The sequence below is a fragment of the Pelecanus crispus genome, chromosome 2 (assembly GCF_030463565.1).
Source record: "Pelecanus crispus isolate bPelCri1 chromosome 2, bPelCri1.pri, whole genome shotgun sequence".
NCBI lineage: Eukaryota > Metazoa > Chordata > Aves > Pelecaniformes > Pelecanidae > Pelecanus > Pelecanus crispus.
Genome location: NC_134644.1, coordinates 38,783,427 through 38,805,211, shown reverse-complemented (window position 1 = coordinate 38,805,211; position 21,785 = coordinate 38,783,427).

The following is a 21,785-nucleotide window of genomic DNA, read 5'->3' as shown; positions in this document are numbered from 1 at the left end:
CCAACAGACCTGTAAGAGAGAAACATACAGGCTTTGTCTCACAGGTGGGTCCTTTTCTTCTCCTACGTGATCATCAGCAGTGAAGAACTTCCAGACTACCTTGTACTCTGTGGGGTATTTGTGCAGCCCTGATGATGTTTACACCTAAAGAGAAAATAACCCAGTTCTTGTGTCTCATTTGCAGAGCATGAACAATGTATTTTTTCTTGTGAGTAGCCCAATGTAGAATAAATGAGCTGCAAATGAGAACCTGGAGCCCCACCATGCTATTTTACTGAGTCACCTTGCAAGGGGACAGCCATATTTGCAAGCACTGTTAGGCTCAAGGCCATACTGCAGGCCCCACATCTTGATCCTATTTTTATGATAGTCCAAATCTGAACCTCTAAAACCTGGGAAAGTTCAAATCTGGATTCAGATTTTACGCTACAGCCATAAAAACTAATAATAACAAACTCATCGGAAACAGGATGCCTTCCAAAGACCTGGCATGGTGAAAATATTAACAAAATATAAAAGGAACAGTTAGGAAAGATAAAACTGTTACTGACAGTCTAAATGAATCCTTTGCATTTGTGCTCAGGAGGACCTCAGAGAGGTTCTTACAATAGAGCTGTTCTTTAAAGGGATGAACCTAAGGATCGTTTTTCCATTTTAGTGTTAATAATACAGACTGTAGGACAACTCAGTAAACCGAACAGTAAGAAACTGCCAGTCAGACAATATTCATGCAAGAATTCTAAATGAACTCAAGTATGAAATTGCTTTATTAATTGTAGTACAGGTAACTTACTGATCAAATATGCCTTAATGCCAGCTGAATATAAAGTAGCAAAGGTGATATCAAAAAGGACTCTTGGGTTGATCATGGGAATTACAGTCTCACTTCTCTGCCATGCACCCTGGTAGAGATTATAGTACAGCAGAGAGCTAGTAGCTATATAGATAAATGTGCCGTAACAGGGAAAAGTCAACAAGGCTTTTGTCAACAAGTCACATCTCACAAACCTTTTAGAGTTCTTTGATTTGCCAAAGTGTAGGAGAAAGGCACATTGCTCAGTCACCTGCCAGGCATGCTGAGAACAGCATCACACCAGGGCAGGATACCACTGCAGCTCTGAGGGCTGTTGGAGGGGTTTCCCCCACTGCAGAGATTTGGTGTCTGATTCTCCTTTGCTTTGGCAGTGCAACTTCATAACCACAACAACCAGGATCACTCCAGTGCAAGAGACACAGTTTCAAGGTTTGGTTTTTTTTTTTTTTTCTGGGAAAGAACTCTAACACACACTGGACATGGATAAATGAATATAGGAACTCCTCCTCTATGTCTGTTTTCATGGCCTCCTTGTTTTGAAGGCTTAGCATATCTTCTATCATTAATACTCCAGTAATTTTCCTTCTCTGCTTCAGACTCAATTTGGAAAAAAGTGAAAAGAAAGTCACTTTTTGAAAGAAGAAAGGAGAAGGAAACTGAAAGATAAAAGGAGGGGTGTGGATCATTAAGTTTCTGGTAAACAATAATGTACTAGTGTATAATGATTGCAGAATTCAAACAGAAGTGGCCAGTTATGATGGAGAAAATTGGGTAGGAAAAATGAAGAAAATTTAAACTTGAAAAAGAAGTAGTAGCCTCTACAGAAAATAGTCTATAAGCAATGTTTTTTTAATAGCTTCTTCATTTTTTAGTCAAAATCCTTATTTTTTTGAAGTATCACAATACATGGCCCCCTACAATTTTCTGTTAAAACTAATTTGCACTTCTGATCAACTACAGTAAATATAACGTATTCATATAACATAGTATAAGGTATCTTGCATGGCATTTGTGGTCTATCTTTTTTTGTTAAAGCTCTAATGAAGGTTGCATTTACTTTATTAAGTGTAACAATACATTTTGCACTATTTACTTTTGAATTACGGTGACAGCAAGCACAATTTTTTGTATCGGTGTGGGCATCTTACCATAACCCATTTTCATGCACACATGTCCAATGGTCTTTCTCCAGTGCCAGCCTGAATACAAGAGCTTTGGGAGTAGAAGAGAGATGTTGGGGAGATGAAGGCTCTTCGGCCAGATGCTGGATAGGAATACAGCTCCATGGTTACTATTCCAGCCCGGGAGTGCTGTGCCTGTTCTCTCCTAAAGGATTTGGTTAATAATCACAGACCCATGTGTCCTGTCCTGCACAATTCCCCTACTCACAGTAGTGCAAGCAGTCCCCAGCAGAGGTGCGTTCTGTGATTTGGGGGATACACTGCATGTGTTTTTCTCTCACAGTTAACTTGTCCTTCCTCCAGTCTCTTAGCCTGATCATGAAATTTGCCCCTGCGTGCTCGTTCTAAAACCTTGTGCAGAATTTATGACTCTGATAAACATGCACTGTGCTTCCTCCCTCCGAGGTGCCTGCTTTTCAGTAAGGAGGGAAGTGATCTGTTTGTATTTACGGGCTGTTTCCTTGCCAAAAATATCACAGACATGAAGGGCAGTTTTAACACACACCAACCCTGTCGATTTGGCACGTTAATACTCCCGCAACTGAATTCGGTGGTTTCACACGATTCTTTTTTGACTTTAAGCTGTTTTGCTGCCACTGATAGACAGCGAATACACATACTCTGCCTGTCAGGCAGTGGCCAGATTTTTTGGCTGAGGTTAGGGAGTTGGCGGGTTACCCGCCCTGTGGCTGTACTTGCGGTGTGCGCAACACACATTGCCCCCCCCCCCCCGCCCCCCCCGAAACTCAAGCTGGGGCCTTTATGGTTTGTAAGCAGTAATTCTAGGAGCTGAGCAGCTATCAGCAAGCTAGCCCGAGCTGTGTTAAGCTTTCCTCAGTTGGAAGTTGTTCTATGTTATATATCACTCAACAGATCTATACACTGTGGCGCTTTAAAGAACAGAGCTCTGTCTTAACTTGTAATCATTTTCTTTGAACTCAGATACTGTGAGAAATGCCAATAAACCCAGCAGAGACTATTTCTTACCGAGAAAGTGGGACTGTACAGGAATGTGGATTTGAACAACAGGCTCACAGATCTCATAAGCAGTAGGGTTGCTGGAGGAGGTAAAGGGGCACACACTGCATTTTGGTGAGAAGCAGACTAATTGCCCTTATCCAGATCACTGGCACTATGTAAAACAAATGTGTAAAAATGGAAATGTGCAACCGCTGTGTTGTTGCATTGTGCTAACCTACATTCAAATTCTTGGTACGAGAGCATCTACTTGGGAGACACAGGGCACTATTATACCTGTGTTGGGTCTGTTGATGCATTCCACCAACAGCATCAGAACACAGAAGCTTACAAGAAAGCAATAGCAGAAGGGATTAGCGAAGTCTACACCAAACTGATTTGCAAATTTGCATGGGAGTGCACACACAGGCAAAACCATATGACTTTGAGAATGGGGAGAGAAAAAGCCTGACCCCTAGCTTAATTTCCCTTCCATGTCTCTAATGGATCCCAGCCAGAAACATTATATCTGATCCTCCTTCAACTTTGAAAGGGTTTTCTAACCGAACTCGCATCCAAATGTTGTTTTTCAGGCCTATGTTAATACACAGCTCTCTGTATTTACAGTAAAGCTGCATAGCTGTTCATATTCACATGAGCAATGCCTCATAGCTGGCTGACAATTTAATGAGACATTCTGAATTTTACCTAAGGCATTCTCACCAGTAGGAAATCCTGTTAGATTTACAAGTGTCCATCTGTTAAAATCCTCCAGAGTCATTTTAGATGCTACACTGTTTGTTGGGTTTTGACCTCCTTTGCTGTGATTGTTCAATTAGTTTTGTTGTGTTCAGAGCACATTTGTGCTGTGCATCTTGGAATGCACAGTAGGGAAAGAACAGCCATTTTTAAAGCTCCACTTTGATGAGATTAAAATGCCAGCCAGGATGTGGCATACATTCCTGCTTACTTATTTCCAGGGAAATGCAAGTTAATGCTTCCTCATTTTTCTTTATGTGGCTACCTTTGTAAGCAGAAGGGTTACAGCACCTAAACTGAGTTTGATGTGCTTCAACTAAACTTCTTTTTGTCCTGTTAATGCATCTTGAAAGCATTAAATGGGATCAAATGGATTAGGGTTTCAAGGGTCTTTGAATCTCCTCATAGACCTGCAAATGACACTCTATTTACTGTTCACTTTCTGAGTCAGTTAGCTTATCCATAAAATGGGCATAATATATATGAACAGTGTGACAAACAATTGTGCAGCATTTGAAAATCTTTGGGTGAAACAAATGTCAAATTCCAAAGCTGTGTCTCTTAAAAAAAAATCCTATTCTGGTTTCCCTGACGCATTAATGACACTTACTCCCTTCCTTAGTTTTCCTCCCCTCTGAAAGTGCAAGAACAAAATTCAATCCCTGCTGCCAGAGAAAGCTGAGGACAACATATCAGTGTGGCTTACACCTACACTTCATAAGCTCTTTTGGCAGAGACACTCAGACCCCGCCAATACTCATGGCCAAAATGGCTCCGCTTTGTCCTGCGCAGAGAACTCTCTACAACTCTCTTATCTGCGCAGCTCAAGCAAACACTGCAGCCATAAAATACACTCCCTCTGTATGTTCAGCATGCTCTGCCTGAAAAGTATATTGAGCAAGGGATATAACAATTGCATCATGAGGTCATAAACTTATAATTAACTGTAACTAAATACACTGAGCTGGTTCTTCTCCTCCCCCTGCCTTACTGAGGAACTCTGTATATACCCTTTCCCCCCGTCTCCTTTCCAGCTGCTCTGCGATGGCTCAGTAGCATGGGAGGACCCTTGGGCTAGCATGTAATTTTAAATCTTGTGGAAGATGGCCATGGCTTTTGGGGAAGACACTTTTACATGCATTTTGTATGGCTAGAGCAATGAGGTTGGTCCCAGGGTGCTAGGAGCTGTACAAACAGTAAAAAGATAGTGTTTTCTCTCCCTCAAAAGACAGGAGACACCAGATGGGTAGATGCTAATGGGGGAGCAGGGGTGCCCACTGTAGGCAAAGGGTCCAATGGCCTTTTCAAGGGCAGCATGGCAGAGCAGAGCTTCGAGACAGCATTTGACTGTAGATAATGAGGTTGTTTGGTAAGGATTTAGGCACATACCTTCCGTATCTGAAGGAAAATAGGTGAGGAAGCACAAAATATCTGGGGGGAACCCATACCCATGGGAAGTGGCAGCTGGAAGTACTAGAAGGGGATGTGAAAGAGAGTGAGCGCATGATGTGAGGGGGCCTGAAAATGCAGACAGGCCATGTGTGGGAGGTGACATATAAAAGCGTGAGGGGCACCAAGTGATAGGCTGAGAAAAAGAGCTCAACTGCAGCATTCTCAGTGACCAACAACCAGCCACAAGTCTTCTAGCCAAGGCCAGAAAACAAGACAATCCTTCCCTGACATCCTTGCCCATGCTGTGCTTGGGGAGTGTTTGGGGTTAAGCCAACACCGCTGTCGTAACAGTCACGAGAGCTGGAAGAAAGGCTGTTTCTTAGGTTTTCTCTGCATGTGGCCAGGATGCAAGGACCCAGAGAAACACCCAGCGAAAAAATAGTGTCTGAGTTATGGACTAGAATGCAGACAGGATGGTGATGTGCTTCATGGTAATTAAATAAGGAAATAGAAGGTAGAGGTTTGATTCTGGAAATATGCTGAATACTGGGTGTTCTTTTCATGTTGAGGAGAGGTTTACTGATGGGACAGTTCATGGAAAGCTTCATACAAGGTCATCATGATGTTGTTTTGCCTGTGAACTTTATAGGACTGGACAGCTAATACCCCCATGTTATATTATCAAGTATTGTGCAAAGGTTTCTTGAGTGTGCTGGGAGTCCACAAGCAACTCCTGACTCTGAGTCAGCATCCTCTTTCGCTGAGAGACACTTCAGATTCAGCAACAATTCACAGTATTTAAAGGAGCCTGGGAGACACAAGGTCCCACTCAAGCTAAGCTGACTGAAAGGAAATGGGGGTATGGGGGAGGAATCTTCCTTATCATGATCCTTTTACTCATTAAGACTCTCTCTCTCTAGACTTTCTTAAAATTACTACTTTCAATCCACACTACTCTGCCAGTTGTGAACTCTACATAGATCTCTGGATATGTGATCTGTGAATTTGGTCCAGTGAATTTAAAAGAGCCTGAGTAGTTACCCAGGCGCCAAAATAAAAGACTTAAGCAATAAAAGACGTTGGTAAGTGAACATTAATGCCAATAAGTAACAGGCTACATTTTTATTTCAGATGCAATCCCCCAGGGAGCACGTTACATAGCTGTGCATTGCAGCAGGAGCCCCCCAAGGCACTGTAACTCAGCGGCACACCTTCTCCTCTCCTATTCCCTCAGGCAGTCATTTACCTCTGGCCTAAGCCAGAAATAAAATAATATTCCCCCCTTCTTCCCCCAGCCCCCTCAAGCGCTCACTGGCTCAGCTGAGCTGGCGAGTGAGAATGGACCCCAGGCTCTACTCATTTCCCACCCTCCAATTTCTAATCCCCAGAGAGGAAATAAGCAGATGTGTGGCCCTGCTTGTTTCATGCACCTGGACAAAGCCAAGGTAATCCATGCGGGGTTGTAAGTGGGTTCTTACTCCTTCAGGCAGCAGCGTACTATACACATGTAAAGCAGAGAATTGAGTTTTGCTTTCTTTGGGCTCTCTTGCACGTAAGTTCCATCAGTGTGTACCTTTTCTCCTACAGCCAAGAGAATTTTTTACATCTGAATTTAAGTACAAAAACTCTTGCTAAAATACCCTAACCCACATCCCATCCTATTGCCATCCAAGGAATACCGGGCTTTCTCCCCACCCCCAAAATATTTTGCTCTGAAGCTATGTCTGGGCTCCAAAATGGTCATGTGGCTACTAAGCAAAGTGCTGTCAATCCAACCCATGAGGCAGGGTCCCAGCTGGGAGCAGGGGGTGACATTCCTCAGGAAACAATGGAAATATTTTGAGCAAAAATAACTACCATTTTAAAAGGAATTTATTGGGGAGGGCAGGTGGAAAGTGGAATTAGATGGGAGTCTCAGGGTGCTTGTAACAATAGGGAAGCTGATGGCAGTGGCGCAGAGCAGCTGGAACAAAGCTGTCCCTGTGCTTACCCTGAATTTTCTGTACTCCCTCCAGATTTGCTCCTTCACCTCTACAGTGATTACCTTCGGTCCGGTATATGACTTAGGGTGCTATGGCATGTGTTTTGTCATGGCATTTCATTCTGGCAAGAACCCCTCACAGAGAAGCATTAATGCCTGCAAAGTCCTCTGGCACTCTACCTTCTACCTCCTGGGAAACTTGTACGGACTGTACCAGCAAAATAACTCTGCTGCTAGCGTGAGCGGTAGCTCCAGTGGGAAGCTCTCCAGGGATGTGTGTATGAGGAAGCACCACTGCTGCCTGTCTAGAGCATAATTCTTTGCACAGTAGATTCCTGTGGGTGGCTAAAGATGTGAATGCACCAAAACAGGCCAGGAGGAACCTGAATTCAAATGCACCTCTCCTTCCTCTAAAAAGCATTTGAACTCTTTACTTGCTGAAAGCCACTGCACAGAGAGACCATAGCACCCCTAATGGGGAAAAGAAAGGTACGTTTTTGTCCTCTTACTGCTCCAGCAGAGAGATGGAGAGTCCACACACAAGCATCAAAGGGATATGAGCATGTACAGTGGTGCCATGGTCCCCCAAGATAATAATCATAGCCGCGGGGGTGGGTGGAAGCCCCCATTTCTCTTTCTTGGGTCACAGGAAAAAGTGGTGGCAGTGTACCCCAGACATCTGGTTTCAGAGAAATCTAACAAAAGCAAATGTGATGATTTAAAAATAAAATCTTATACATTTAGTAGGTCTGATTCATGACTCATGGGGTGCTTTGGAGGGCAGGGTCAACCAAGGGCCTGTGTGGAATCTCAAAACCAGATTTTCAATATCTGTGGATGGCAAAACTCCTTTAAAGCCAAAATTCATTGGCCTTACTGCAACTACTCTGAGTTACACTGGCCAGTGAGGGGGTCATAAGAATGTTTATAAGCTTACATAAAGCTGCCAATCCCACTCTTACTGTGATCACTGAAATACCTATTAACTACAATATCTCGGTCTGCTTCGTGCTGAAAATGGATCTAACTAACATTCAAAGTTAGGCTGATCAGTGAGGTAATTTCATTTTAGTTTTAAGAATAACACCAGCTGAGCCGTGCCCAGAAAAGGCATTTGATTCATCCATGCTTTTAAACAAACAAATGAAAATGTCAAAAAGAATGTAATTGACTGACAAAACAAAGATGGAAACAGGTTATGTTTGCAGATATATAGCGACTTATGAACATTCACTGAAGTTGGAAAAAAATACACATGGGGAAAATTTCAGTGTGTGAAAAATAAAAAAATGCAAAATAGGAAGCTATCAAGAACACAGGAGAGTGGCTGGTCAATTAAGTACTGTGTAAAGATTTCCAATTTTCTTGTAGTAAATTATTTATTTAGCCCTTGCATGCCATCAATATATTTTACAAGTTTAATACCCAAATTATGGCTACCCACCCATTTATGGCCTTGTAAATGAGTCCTGACTTATCAATGTGAATTCTTCTTCTAGGCAATGTCAAATTTAGATTGGATTTGGATGTATTGCTTTTACCCTTATCAAGAAGGTTTGCTAGTGTGGTATTTTATTGCTATATTTAAAATGGAAAGTGCCTTTAAATAGACTTGCCTGGATAGCACAACAGATCACAGCTCAGATATGTCATTTCCCAACTTAAAACCCTGCTCTGATCTAGGCGGGAGTCTTGGAGATCCAGCAAAACCCATTTATTCTGAATGCGTTTCTCTGCAAGCTCAATCCTTTGAGATGAAGTGGAAGAGCTATTGTGGCAACAATGACTTTAATCTTAAGTAAGGATGGCTGGAGCTCTTAAGTAATAAAACCAAATGGTAATCTGCATGTTTCCTGATACTTTATAAGAAAAACAAGCAATAAAGAATGCAAATGAACAAGTGTAATGACTTCCTAAAGTACATTGCATTTTATTTGGTTATGCTTAATGGCTCTTATTCATGTTTCACTTTCTAGTAAAGGTAGGAAACTATACACTAAAGGTGAAGGAATTATCAGTGAAGGAGAATAATATGTAAGTGACCAACTAATCAAAAAGGCACGAGTATCTGGAAAACAGAAAAGAAATCAAGCAGAAACATTACTTGCATTTGACTAACTAAAAGCAGGATGTGGCCCAGTGTAGCAGTCATTTGGAAGGTTAATAAAAATGACATTTGTATTCATGACATCAAAGCTAGCTGAGATTTGCATCTCTGCACCAAAGGGTGTATCAACTAAGAGGACAAAACAGAGGGGGAGCAAGCAGGGGATAGGTTTGTAACAGATGAAAAGGGTGGCCATTTTATTATTGGCTGCAGCCTGCTACTAAATTTTCTGGGCCACAATATTTTTGAGCATTAACTGTCACCAGCAGAAGACCCTGAGGCAGAAAGTGGGCTGGGTTGGAGACTGCCAGGCAGGCAGTACAGTGTGGGAGGAAAGCCCAGAGGAAGAAAGGGGAGGCTGAACTGAGAGACATGCTCAAGGGAGATGCAGAACTGGAAACTGCCGATCGCATGTAGGGCTGTCCATCAGATTTTTGCACTCTGATGTCCCAGTGCTTATTCTAAGTGCACTCCTGGGGTTCAGCAAAGACCTTCAGCTCCAGCAAAGCATGCTACACCCCTAGATGGAGCAACGATGGGGGAAGAGGCTATCTGACGACAGCACAAAGCAAGCTTTGGTAATGGACCTGTCTGCTGACAGACAACCAGAGGAAGAGTGAATGAGAATTGCAACAGAACAACACAAGTTTGGCTCAGTAGAGCAAGCATAACAGATTGCATGCAGCAGTTAAGTGGGCATGAAGACAGCACAACTGGGAAAGCAAACAAAGCCAGGGATCTAAGCGGGCAAGTATAGACCCAGCTCTCTAGCTCTTCAGGCTTGAGTTACCCATTAACACCATATGGAAGCATCAGAGTAGGCAAGTATGCATAGCAAGGGAGAAAGGAGATTCTAGGCAGACCTTTTGCAGCCACTGACATTGGATGCATCTCATGTGATGTGAGCACATGAAGCAAGTCCAAAAGCTTGCCATCTCAGCTGTCTAGACTCCTGCAGTTGTCCCTGGAAGGAGAAAAGCTCCTCCAGAGAAGATTTCATCATATGTCTCCTTACACTTGTCTTACAATGGGATGAAAAACTCTCTTTCAATGGCTAGCTTAGACTAGGAACCTCATTTTTTAGATAGGTGACAGTACAGGATTTGGATCCCACCCTTAGTGCATACATCTGTCCCATCAAAGAGGTCAGGACCACTGATATCAGTAGCCTGCTACTGGCCATTCTCCTGGACCTGTGGCCAATATCTCTGTCACATATCTGCCACCTTGCATCATCCAGCCAACTTACTTTGAAAGGACTTTTACTTCTGTGATGGAAAAAGTGTGGAAGACTACTGTGCTTGCTCAGCTCCATTATGTACAATACCTTTTCTTGAATCCACAACTGTTTCTTCTTGCTGTTCGCATGTGCACTTGCTATCTATCTTGGTCCGATACAACTGTTGTCTGTTGTAAAGTACTGATAACAGTAATCAGCAGAGATGATCCCTGTATATTGCAGTAATTTTTGGGTAGAGATATTTGTCTGCTGCCTCTCACATAACTGTGTTCTTTTGAGGGGTCTGCAGTATAGATGAAGGCAGGTTAAATCCCTTTTTATAGAATCATAGAATCATTTAGTTTGGAAAAGACCTTTAAGATCATCCAGTCCAACCATTAACCTAACATTACCAAGTCCACCACTAAACCAATTAAGGGTAGAGTAGCAATTTCATGTTTCCTGGCTTGGTGGCTGGATTATTTTTTTAATGAAAGTAAAACTAGGAATCACTAAGGTTGGAAAGGATCTCTAAGATCATCATTCCAATCATCAACCCAACACCACCATGCCCACTAAACCATGTCCCAAAGTGCCACATCTACCTGTTTTTTGAACACTTCCAGGGATGGTGACTCCACCACCTCTCTGGGCAGCCAGTTCCAATGCTTGACTACACTTTCCGTGAAGAAATTTTTCCTAATATCCAATCTAAACCTCCCCTGGCACAGCTTGAGCCCATTTCCTCTTGTCCTATCACTAACGACTTGGGAGAAGAGATCAACACCCACCTCGCTACAACCTCCTTTCAGGTAGTTGTAGAGAGCAATAAGGTCTCCCCTCAGCCTCCTCTTCTCCAGACTAAACAATCCCAGTTCCCTCAGCCGCTCCTCATAAGACCTGTGCTCCAGACCCTTCACCAGCTTTGTTGCCCTTCCCTGACCACGCTCCAGCACTTCAACGTCTTTCTTGTATTGAGGGGCCCAAAACTGGACACAGTATTGCAGGTGCAGCCTCACCAGCGCCGAGTACAGGGGGACAATCATCTCCCTGCTCCTGCTGGCCACACTACTCCTGATACAGGTCAGGATGCTGTTGGCCTTCTTGGCCACCTGGGCACACTGCTGGCTCATGTTCAGCCGGCTGCCAATCAACACCCCCCAGGTCCTTTTTGGCCAGGCAGCTTTCCAGCCACTCTTCCCCAAGCCTGTAGCGTTGCATGGGGTTGTTGTGACCAAAGTGCAGGACCTGGCACTTGGCCTTGTTAAACCTCATACAGTTGGCCTTGGCCCATCGGTCCAGCCTGTCCAGGTCCCTCTGCAGGGCCATCCTACCCTCCAGCAGATCGACACTCCCACCCAACTTGGTGTCATCTGCAAACTTACTGAGGGTGCACTCAATGCCCTCATCCAGATCATTGATAAAGATATTAAACAAGGCTGGCCCCAAAACAGAGCCCTGGGGAACACCGCTCATGACTCGCCACCAACTGGACTTAACTCCATTCACCACTACTCTCTGGGCTCGGCCACCCAACCAGTTTTTTACTCAGCAAAGACTACGCCCATCCAAGCCATGAGCTGCCAGCTTCCCAAGGAGAATGCTGTGGGAGACTGTGTCAAAGGCTTTGCTGAAGTCCAGGTAGATGACATCCACAGCCTTTCCCTCATCCACCAGGCAGGTCACCAGGTCATAAAAGGAGATCAGGTTGGTCAAGCAGGACCTGCCTTTCATGAACCCATGCTGGCTCGGCCCGATCCCCCGGTTGACCTGCACATGCCTGTTGAGCGCACTCAGTATGAACCACTCCATAATCTTTCCCAGCACCGAGGTCAGGCTGACAGGCCTGTAGTTCCCCAGGTCCTCCTTCCAGCCCTTCTTATAGATGTGTGTCACATTCGCAAGCCTCCAGTCATCAGGGACCTCCCCTGTTAACCGGGACTGTTGATAGATGATGGAAAGTGGCTTGGTGAGCTCCTCCACCAGCTCCTTCAATACTCTCAGGTGGATCCCATCTGGCCCGATAGACTTGTGAGCATCCAGGTGGCATAGCAGGTCATTAACTGCTTCCTCCTGGAGTATGAGGGCTCCATTCTGCTCCCCATCCCTGTCTTCCAGCTCAGGGGGCTGACTGATCTGGCTATTAAAGACAGAGGCAAAGAAGGCATTAAGTACCTCAGCTTTTTCCTCATCCTTAGTGGCAATGTTTCCCCCCCACATCCAGCAAAGGATGGAGATTCTCCTTGGCTCTCCTTTTATTGTTGATGTACTTATGAAAATATTTTTTATTATCTTTTACAACAGTGGCCAGATTGAGTTCTGGCTGGGCTTTTGCTTTTCTAATTTCCTCCCTGCATGACCTAACAAGATCCCTGTACTCTTCCTGAGTTGCCCGCCCATTCTTCCAAAGGTGGTAGACTTTCTGTCCCTATGTGAAGATCCACAAACATTTGCCTTTTAAAATAAATACTAAAAAGTTTGGGGGTTTTTTGGTTTGGGTTTGGGTTGGGTTTTTTGGGTTTTTTTTTTAGCTACTAGCTTCAGTGGGAGCACAGCTGTTCCAGCATTCAGCCCTTTTAGTAACTTCATCCTAAATCAGGATTGCATACTCATCGCTTAGAATACCCCCCTGAGTTAATTTGTTATGGGCACTGTCCTATGTTACACTGATCTCTCTTGTGAATTTACAAATGCATCATACCCTGTTATCTCAGTCAAATTCCCTCTTAGATAACTATTTTCAGCCTTGTTCCTGCTCCCACTGAATTCAGTCTTAAAACTCCCATTGTGTTCAGGGGCAGAAAGATTGGGTCATTGAGTTCTACTGGTAAATTCAAGTTTATTCTACAGTTACTGTCCCACACAATTTTGTTGTGTTTTGGAACTGCTAAACAGCATAGTCCACTTGAAGGAGGCATGTTAGTTGTGAATTCATCATTCAAAGTCTTGTCGGGATCTAGTTCTCCTAGAAGAAATACAAGTTGCATAAAAGCAGTGTATTGTTCATATGTTTCTAGTTAGTCCTTCGTATTTCATAATCAGCTCTTTTTTTTTAATTACTTAACATGACTGTATAATTGTGGTCACATGTTAGGACTAAAATCGTGCCATTGATGCACTGTAGGGGTGGGAAGGGGTGGGGGGAAATCTCCTATTGAACTATAAATAGCCCTTACAAAGTGAAAACAACCTAATCCTTGTTAATCACAAATTAGGAAGGAGCGTGCCAAAAATAGCACACAGTGGAGTGTCAAATCAAACGCCTCTGTGCAGGTAGTTTGTACAATACCAGGTGACTATAACTGTTGTGGGAATATCCTTGCTCAGGAAAACAGTCTAATGCGGTGCCAACCTGCCATCAATGACTCGCTTTCTCAGCGACTCCCTTTAAAAGGCATCTATGCAACAGAAACGAGTGATATGCTCCATTCCTCCCACGTTACTTGGTCTCACTGGCAGTACAGTATAGTTCTTGTAATCTAAAACCAGGCAGTTGTTTGTACAGTAGTTAGTGTAATGTGAATCTAACAATGACTGTGCCAGATAACTCTCCTACACAACTTCTGAGAGCACTGTGAATATAAGTTTGTATTAACAATTCACCCTGCAGGGTCTGCTAAAATGCTTCCTCTCAGCAAGCTAAAGGTCTCCTGCATTTTCAGGCTTCGTGACAAAGCCTTCTGGCTCATGCAGTTTGATCAATTTCTGAAGTCTCGACTATGTTCAAATATTTTATAATAAGAAACTGCATTTTTTCCACTCCTAGACTCCCCTCATTATATTATATTATATTACATACATTACATAAGCTGGCACTTTAGGTGCTTTATGAGTTTTCCATAAACCCTTATTTACTAATGGCTAGCCTGACTTTGTGAGTCTACTGTAAGATTTGACCTTTCCTAGTAATGGGAACATGGTTCAAATAATGTTTATAGTACCTTTAAAAAGAGGCATCATAGAACTGCAAAAAAAATCATAATAATTGCGATAAAAATATTTCCTCCATATCATACTTTAGCCAACTTTCTTTCACAGGCTGAGTAGTGTCTTTCCAGAAACTTTTAGTATGTACATTTATTTTTCTCAGCTGTGAATTCCGGGTTGAGAAGTAAATCCCTTGGAGTAAAAGCAGAAATAGACTAAATCTGGCAAGCTCTGCTGAAAGGTAAAACTCGTTACCTTTGCTAAGAGTTCCACACCCAGCGACCAGGCTCATTAACTCCATCGGGCTTACTGACAGCCGACTTTTTCATGGTTTAAGAACTTCAAAGATGCAAAATCTCTCACTACCTTTATAAGCTAGTAGTCCTGATTTCCAAAGATGCCGGCACTGGCAGACCCAGAGAATTAGCTGAGATTTTAGTTCGAAAGTAATCCTCTCCAGCTGGATCGGAAACTCTGATCCCATCCCAAGACATCATCATCCCTACCAGAAGCTGTATCAGCCTTGCTCGGGTGAGTAAAGGGATGGTAGGATTAAACCACTACTATATGACATGCTACCATCCCTGGGTTTGACTCTTTTGGGGGAAGCAGTTTAAAGTAATTCTGGTGATAGCCAACAGGAAGAACTTTTATTGGTACACATGCAGAAGTGAAGAAGAATTTAGAAAAACACTTGGGAAAAACTTCCCACCTCACAAACAAGTATGAATATTTACTAGGTAGGCCTGTGCCTTAATACACTTGCAGTTACTTTACAAAGGTGTACTACAGGGAGATCTGCTCTTAATTACCTTAAAATACAGCCACAGGAAATAGCATAAGGCTGTGATAGGCTTTGCAACCTTGAATTCCCACTTTTAATCGGCATTAGTGATTTTAAATTCAGCTTTTTAAAAGTCTTAGTAAAATTGACCTTAGGGAACAATAAAATAGCAATTACATATGACAAAGGTATGGAGCAGAAATGATTAGTTATTACCTCAATAAAAGAAAAAAAGATGGGACTGTGAACCTACCAGCCAAATTACAGGAAGCAGGATAGGCTGCTTGACCTTAATGAAGAAAACCCAAATATTTGGAGAAGGTATTTTTGGTGTATCTCTCTAAAGAAATCAGGGCGCTTTTTTAAATCACCCAGCTTGCTACTGATACGGTTCTATATTAATTTAATGGCTTTGATCAGTCACTTTGATAAATCATCATTTATTTGCTTGTATTACAAGCTTCCTAATACGTCATCACGTTGTGCAAAATGTGCTGCAATGTTCCCTGAATAGTCACTAGGTGGTAACATACGCAGACTTGAGCATGCTTGGCCAAATCCTGCACAACCTAATGTAATACGTGTCTGCACTAGAGAAACTTGGTCCATCTGATGGAATGGTGTGAAATTTTATGGTGTCTCATAATGTTTGGTAGAGATAAAACCTGGAGAGCTCATCAGATGACTAGAGCCAACCAGGAAGATAACTGGTTTTCATGCTGCTCTGAAGACTCGTGTAGCCATGTTCACCTCCATGCTTGTCTGCAAAGCCCAGTCTGGAGGAATCCCTATGAAACTCGATAGGAGAGTTCAGAAAGTTACTTGTTTTCTATTAAATGCTATCAGCCTTTCCCACAAGGATAAAGAGACTGCGGTTTGCAAGTTTCTGCCTTGGTGCTTTTGATATATTTGCTGAGCGTTTCCTGCTAATACAGGACAAGGTTGCCCCATGCACCCACACCAGGGAATAAGGAAGTGAAAGTCTCCCTGGGTGGCCCCCGCGCATCCCCTGTCTGTGCCTGACGGGCAGAGCAGCCTGCCAGGGAGCCGGCAGAGCCCCAGCCCTCTGCTCCCCCACCCCAGCACGCAGCGGGAAGTAATTTACTGGTGATCTGGGCCAGGAGCAGTCTGCTTTGCTCTCTGATTAATGGGAGAACCGCAGACGAAAGCATCATTCCCCGACTCCCGGGGCAGCGCAGCTGAGAGCAGCTCTTCGGCTGTGTTTTAGGAGGAGCTCGCTCTCTGGCGAGCACCAGGGCAGAGCCAAACGGATCTAGATGGAGCTGTGAGATGCCTCCAACGCTCAAGATTTGGTTGCCCCTTTTTTGGGGCACAGGGGGCATGGCAAACTGCAGGCCATATTTGCTGCTTCTGTACTTGGTCCTTTCTGAAAGCATATAAAAGCTTTCCTGCAAAATAACAGCAAACAGGAGAGAGCGAGAGAGACATGGGGTCAGCTAAGAAGCTACAAGGTGCCCCAGATAGAGCCATCAAGTGGGAGAGAGGCTGATTCTCAAATTTTCATCTGCGCAGAGCTAGAACGATTTCTGCTTCTAGGTGTGTAGCACTACTTTAAACCTTGGGCTCCCATTTCTGAGTTAATAAGCCTGCCCTGAGGAAAGGGAGGTGACTGAAACAGGACCATGTGGGCTTTATTTGGATTGTCCCAGCTACTGGGTCTGCCCTGCAGCTTACTAAGTGATTGGCGCATTAATTAAAAAAAATTGCCAGACATTTCTAAAACAAATATGCTTTGTCCTTTCTCCCCGTTCTTTGAGATATTTGTTACCTTTCCAATAGGCTTAGCAAGAAAAGAGGAATCAAGTGAATGAGCTGTAGAAATGGTAATTCTGAAGGTCTGTTTCCTTACCTTGATTTTCTACATGTGTGTTGCCTAATATATCAATGTAAGTATGATATTTTCTTAACCATCTGAAGCAATACATAACACCTGGCATGCTGAAAAGGAACATGAGAATCCGTGGGGTTTTAGTCTGTATTTTATCATCTGCCAGGTATATCTGTAAGAACAAATGCTCATTCACTTATTGTCTTGGTCTGCAATTGGAACGTTTTGTCTGCAGTGCAAATGGAATAATAGAACAACGAATCAAGAATAGCAAACAGATCCAAATCTGCTATTGTATGGAACTATGACTTCATGTTGACTGCGTTGAAGGATTTTTGCCAGACCTTTGTATTCATGTTGGTTTCCTCTGGCATCCATTTGTGGCACTGTAATAATGATGAGATTTTTATTGTAATCCTTTATTGTAAGCACGGTTATTCAGTAACAAATAGAGTGATTTAGGAAAGTAAAGACTGACAGCCAGTTCACGATGATTGGTACAATTTGAATGGATAGAAAAGAAAATGCAGTACCTGAAACTCACATTGAAGAACTCAAATCTGGAGTAAGTTTAAGGAAGTCAGAAACTGTTTGACCACCCAGGACTTAAAAAAAACCCCAAAAATACTTGTGTAAACTTGTGAGCAAGGAGGAGAATCTTAGAAATCATAAAAAAACTAAGCTAAAACAGACTCTGAAAATTGTCTAGTTCTTCTCCTGACAGTTTAAAAAAACTTCCAGAGATGATGTTTCCACAACTTCCCTACAAGACCAACAGCAATCCCTAACTATCTGTACTGTTAGCCATCTATAGTGCTTTTTCTTGATGTCTAGTCTAAACCTCCTTTGCTGCAATTTAAACCCAACACTCACTGTTTTATCCCCAGTGGACACAGAAAAGCTTATTTCCTTTCTGTGAACTACCTTTTACATATTTGAAGACTGCTAGCATTGCTTTAGAGCTGAAAAGAAGCAAAAAAGAACACATCCAGCAGCACTGCAAGGTCTAATTGAATCCTTAGCAAGACAAATCCTGACATCCTTAATCAGGATAAAGTATTCCAGGGATTACACTGAATTTTGCCTAAGTTCTGAAAGAGGCATGAGACTGCCCAGAAGCAGTTGCCAGACAAGGAGGTGAACGTGCTATAGACTTGGCTATTGCTGCACCTGGAATGTACCCAGCAAAGCAGGGGGGAGGAGGAAGGACACGGGCAGCTCTGAAGATGTCCTTCCAATTCCCCTAGCACAGGAGGAACTCCCAGCTCCTGTAGTACTTGAGGGCAAGCAGAAGTGACTGGGAGAAGCATCCTGCTAGCGTCTGCAGGGACCCAGCTAGCCTGAGCCCTGCATTTCTGATGGTGAGGGATAGGCCACAGGGCAGAATGAGGCTAAGAAGTAGGATGCATCTGAAGTACTCCTCAGATTTTCAGGACCCAAAAGATTACTTAATTCAGGATGATTTAGGTAGATTTATGTGGCTCTGATCTAAACCTTTTATAGTTCATAACACTGTTGTTTTATAAGGGGAAGCTGGCACTCCTGAGAGAGAGTGTGATTACTACAAATATTCCATTTTAAACAAACTTATGGCATCATTTTCATTTCATAGTGTTTAGATTGTGTCTGTGGCCTCACAAGGAGAAGTATTCTTTTAACAGGATTTAAACAGGAGCCAAAAAAAAAAAACAACGGTTGTCTGGTGTATCCTTGTCCACATTAAAAGGCATTAGTATAGATATGTATTTTTAAAAAGTCGTACAATAATTCTCCCTCAGAATGCAAAGATAATTACACAGTATTGTTGCACCAGCTTTGTTTATTCTGTTCATGTTCCAGATAATACTAAGAGCCATTCTAATTGTGAGTGTTCATATATGCTTAAGTCTATGTGAAAAGCTCCATCATTAGGAAGGAAGACCTAACCTAGAGTATAAACTTAAGGCTAGATTCTTACATGGCTGCTAGAGAGGAAAGCAGATTGGTTTCTTTTGCCATATGATTCCCTCCTTCCTTTTTTTCCCTTTTTTTTAGTTCCTCATCTCTCTTTGATTTACACTCTTGCTGGTCGACTGTTTTGAGAAGCCAATGTTGTGGAATCCTTAAGTCATCTGTGACCTAGGTCACTACAGACAGGAGCAATTTAGTAAAAGTATTAATTGAAACTCTTCTGGCAAGCCCTACTTCTACAGATGAAGTTACACATCAAACCTACACAGACTGCAACTACACTTCCGAACAGACTAAGATTTTCAATATCTCATAAACAGGCCCCTCAATCACCAGAATCTAATAAGGCTATAATCATCATTGACACTATAATGATTAAAATGAATAAAACCCATTAAGAAAAGTCATGTTGAGTTATTAAAAGTTTCGCTCTGTGTGATATGTAATCTTTTATCCATTTTTTATGATGAAATCTGTAACCATCTATCCACAAAAGACCATTAATTTACTGCTCTGTGGATGTTACCATGCTCTTTAGTTTAACAGCTTATCATTGATTTCTTGAGGGAGATATTATATTTGGAGAAATACACATGGAACAGCCAGTATGTTGCTGTAAATTTGCCACTGACAAGATGATCAAAGTATTTTGGTCTGCTCAAAGCAGAGGGCTGGTGAACAACTTCAGAAGAGCCTATGGTCATATCCCTGCTGTTGTAAGCAGACCCCGAGGCAAGGCAGCAGATACATGTTTTCAAGAATCACAAACTCTTGTAAGAAAAGGTCATGTGCACTGCAGGGGGAAAAACAATAAAATTTCCATTAACTAGAGCCTAGTTAACCGGCTTATTGGCATCTATTAGAAACAAATTGCAAACAAAACTGATCCTATTATAAACTTCCCCTTGTTCCCTCAGTAAAATAAAGTCACTGAATGGCCCAGAAAAGACAGGAGGAGCACAGTTGGTCAGATGACTTGCTTTATTTTCAAGGGAAGTATTATGTTTCACCCACTGAAGGGGCTACAATCATGACTGGCAGAAAATTACATAGTTATGGGAAATACGTGGATCAGTGCATCAAGAGTAACCTGGAGAAGGGAGGCAATGCACTCCCGCTCACATTCTTTTAATAGTGACTTTTTTTTTTCTCCTAGGCAAACAGCAATAAAAAAACATGAATGGAAGGATGTGTACACAAACTTTCTGTCTAAGTGGTGGGAGAGCACTCTTCCTGAAGTGTACTTTTTCTCATAATAAACTCTGCTCCAATATCTTTATTGCTCATCTCCTTTTTAATCTTATTAACAATAACGCCTAAAAATGTTTTGAAGAAGTCAAATAAAGGGTGTTGTCTTTCATTTCTGAGCATTCTTTCCATTTACCTGGGATGACTAATAAACTGTCTTTCCCAACATTTTTAATGCTGGGTCAAATCTTCAGCTGGTGCAAAGTCACTCAAAAGCAGTGAGGATATGACAATTTTTACTTGCTGAGGATCTGACCATGTCTGTATTTTCCCTCTTTCTGTTTTTTTTTTTCCTTTAGGTGCCTGTTAGAACTTCAGATATAGCTATGAATCAAAAAAAAATCCTCTTGGTTTACCTGAACAATGTGCCACAAGCCGGTACCACAGAAATGTAAGTCACTTTGCAAGGGGAATAAAACAAAGAGTATTTGTTTTTCAAAGAAATATTGGCAAGACAATTATAAAAGTCAAGTATCACCTTCCCCTTAGCAAAAGAAAGTAGGGGATGGAGGATGCAGGAGCATGGAATATACAATAATGACTGTGGATGTCACTTTGACATAGAATAGAGCTGTAGCGAAACTGCTCTGGTTTAGGCACTCGGTTCAGAGATAAGGGTTTGCCGAGGAATTCACAGAGACGAACTTGCTCTGGCCAGCCCTGCCCCTTCACATGCTCTGCCAATGCAGGATGTTGCTTATCTGAAAAGCCCAATCTCCCCAGCAATTCTATTGAAAGAATAATAGAAAGGTTTCTGAGTAATCGTTGTTGTAGTAGGAGTTTGGGAAACTAGCTAAAAAGGTAAGTCTCCCTCTTCAGAGCAATAACCAGCCCTTACTTTGAGTGTAGTGACAAATACCTGTCATGATCACCTGGTTATGTACAACAGCTACATGCTCTACTGAAAAAAAGAAAAAGATTAAGGGGACCACCTGCTCTGACATCAGGAGTCCTCCCTGAAGCCAGGATCCCGGATTTACTGGGTCATCCATGCTGAGTTCTACTGCAGCATTTCTTTGGTCCCTATGATGCTATTTTTCTTCCCCTGCAAACATAAGCGAGAGATTAAAATTCTATTTTGCAAATCCCCCAGACTCACAGAGCATCTTGCCACAGGGGATCTTTCTCATTGTTCAGCCTGACCTTTTGTGGAGCACAAGCCAGGCAGTTTAGTACAGTTGTTGACAGATTGAGTCCAATGACTTAGGTGAATGTGAAGTATTTCAGTTCGTCAGTCATATGCTGATTGTATGCCATTAGTAGAAAACGGGTAGTGTGAGGTATTTATGGTGAACTCTCCAACCATCTATCCGCTGAAGAGTGTTAATTTAGTGCTCTGCAGATGTGACCATGCTCTTTAGTTTAACAGTTCGTCTTGCTGCAGGGCAGGGAATTTGTTAGATTCAGATTATTCTGACAGGTGACCTATATTCCTGGTTGCAAAAAATGAGACCTTCCTTCACTCCAACTCCAGTCAATGGTTTGACACTGAATAAGTCATAACACCATATACCAGGAAACACCTGAGAAAGGAGGCTCAGAGTGCTGTGCTGTCCTGCCTAGTGTCCCAACCCCAGCTGTTGACAGAGCAAATGCCTAAACAGGAGGAAAAAAACC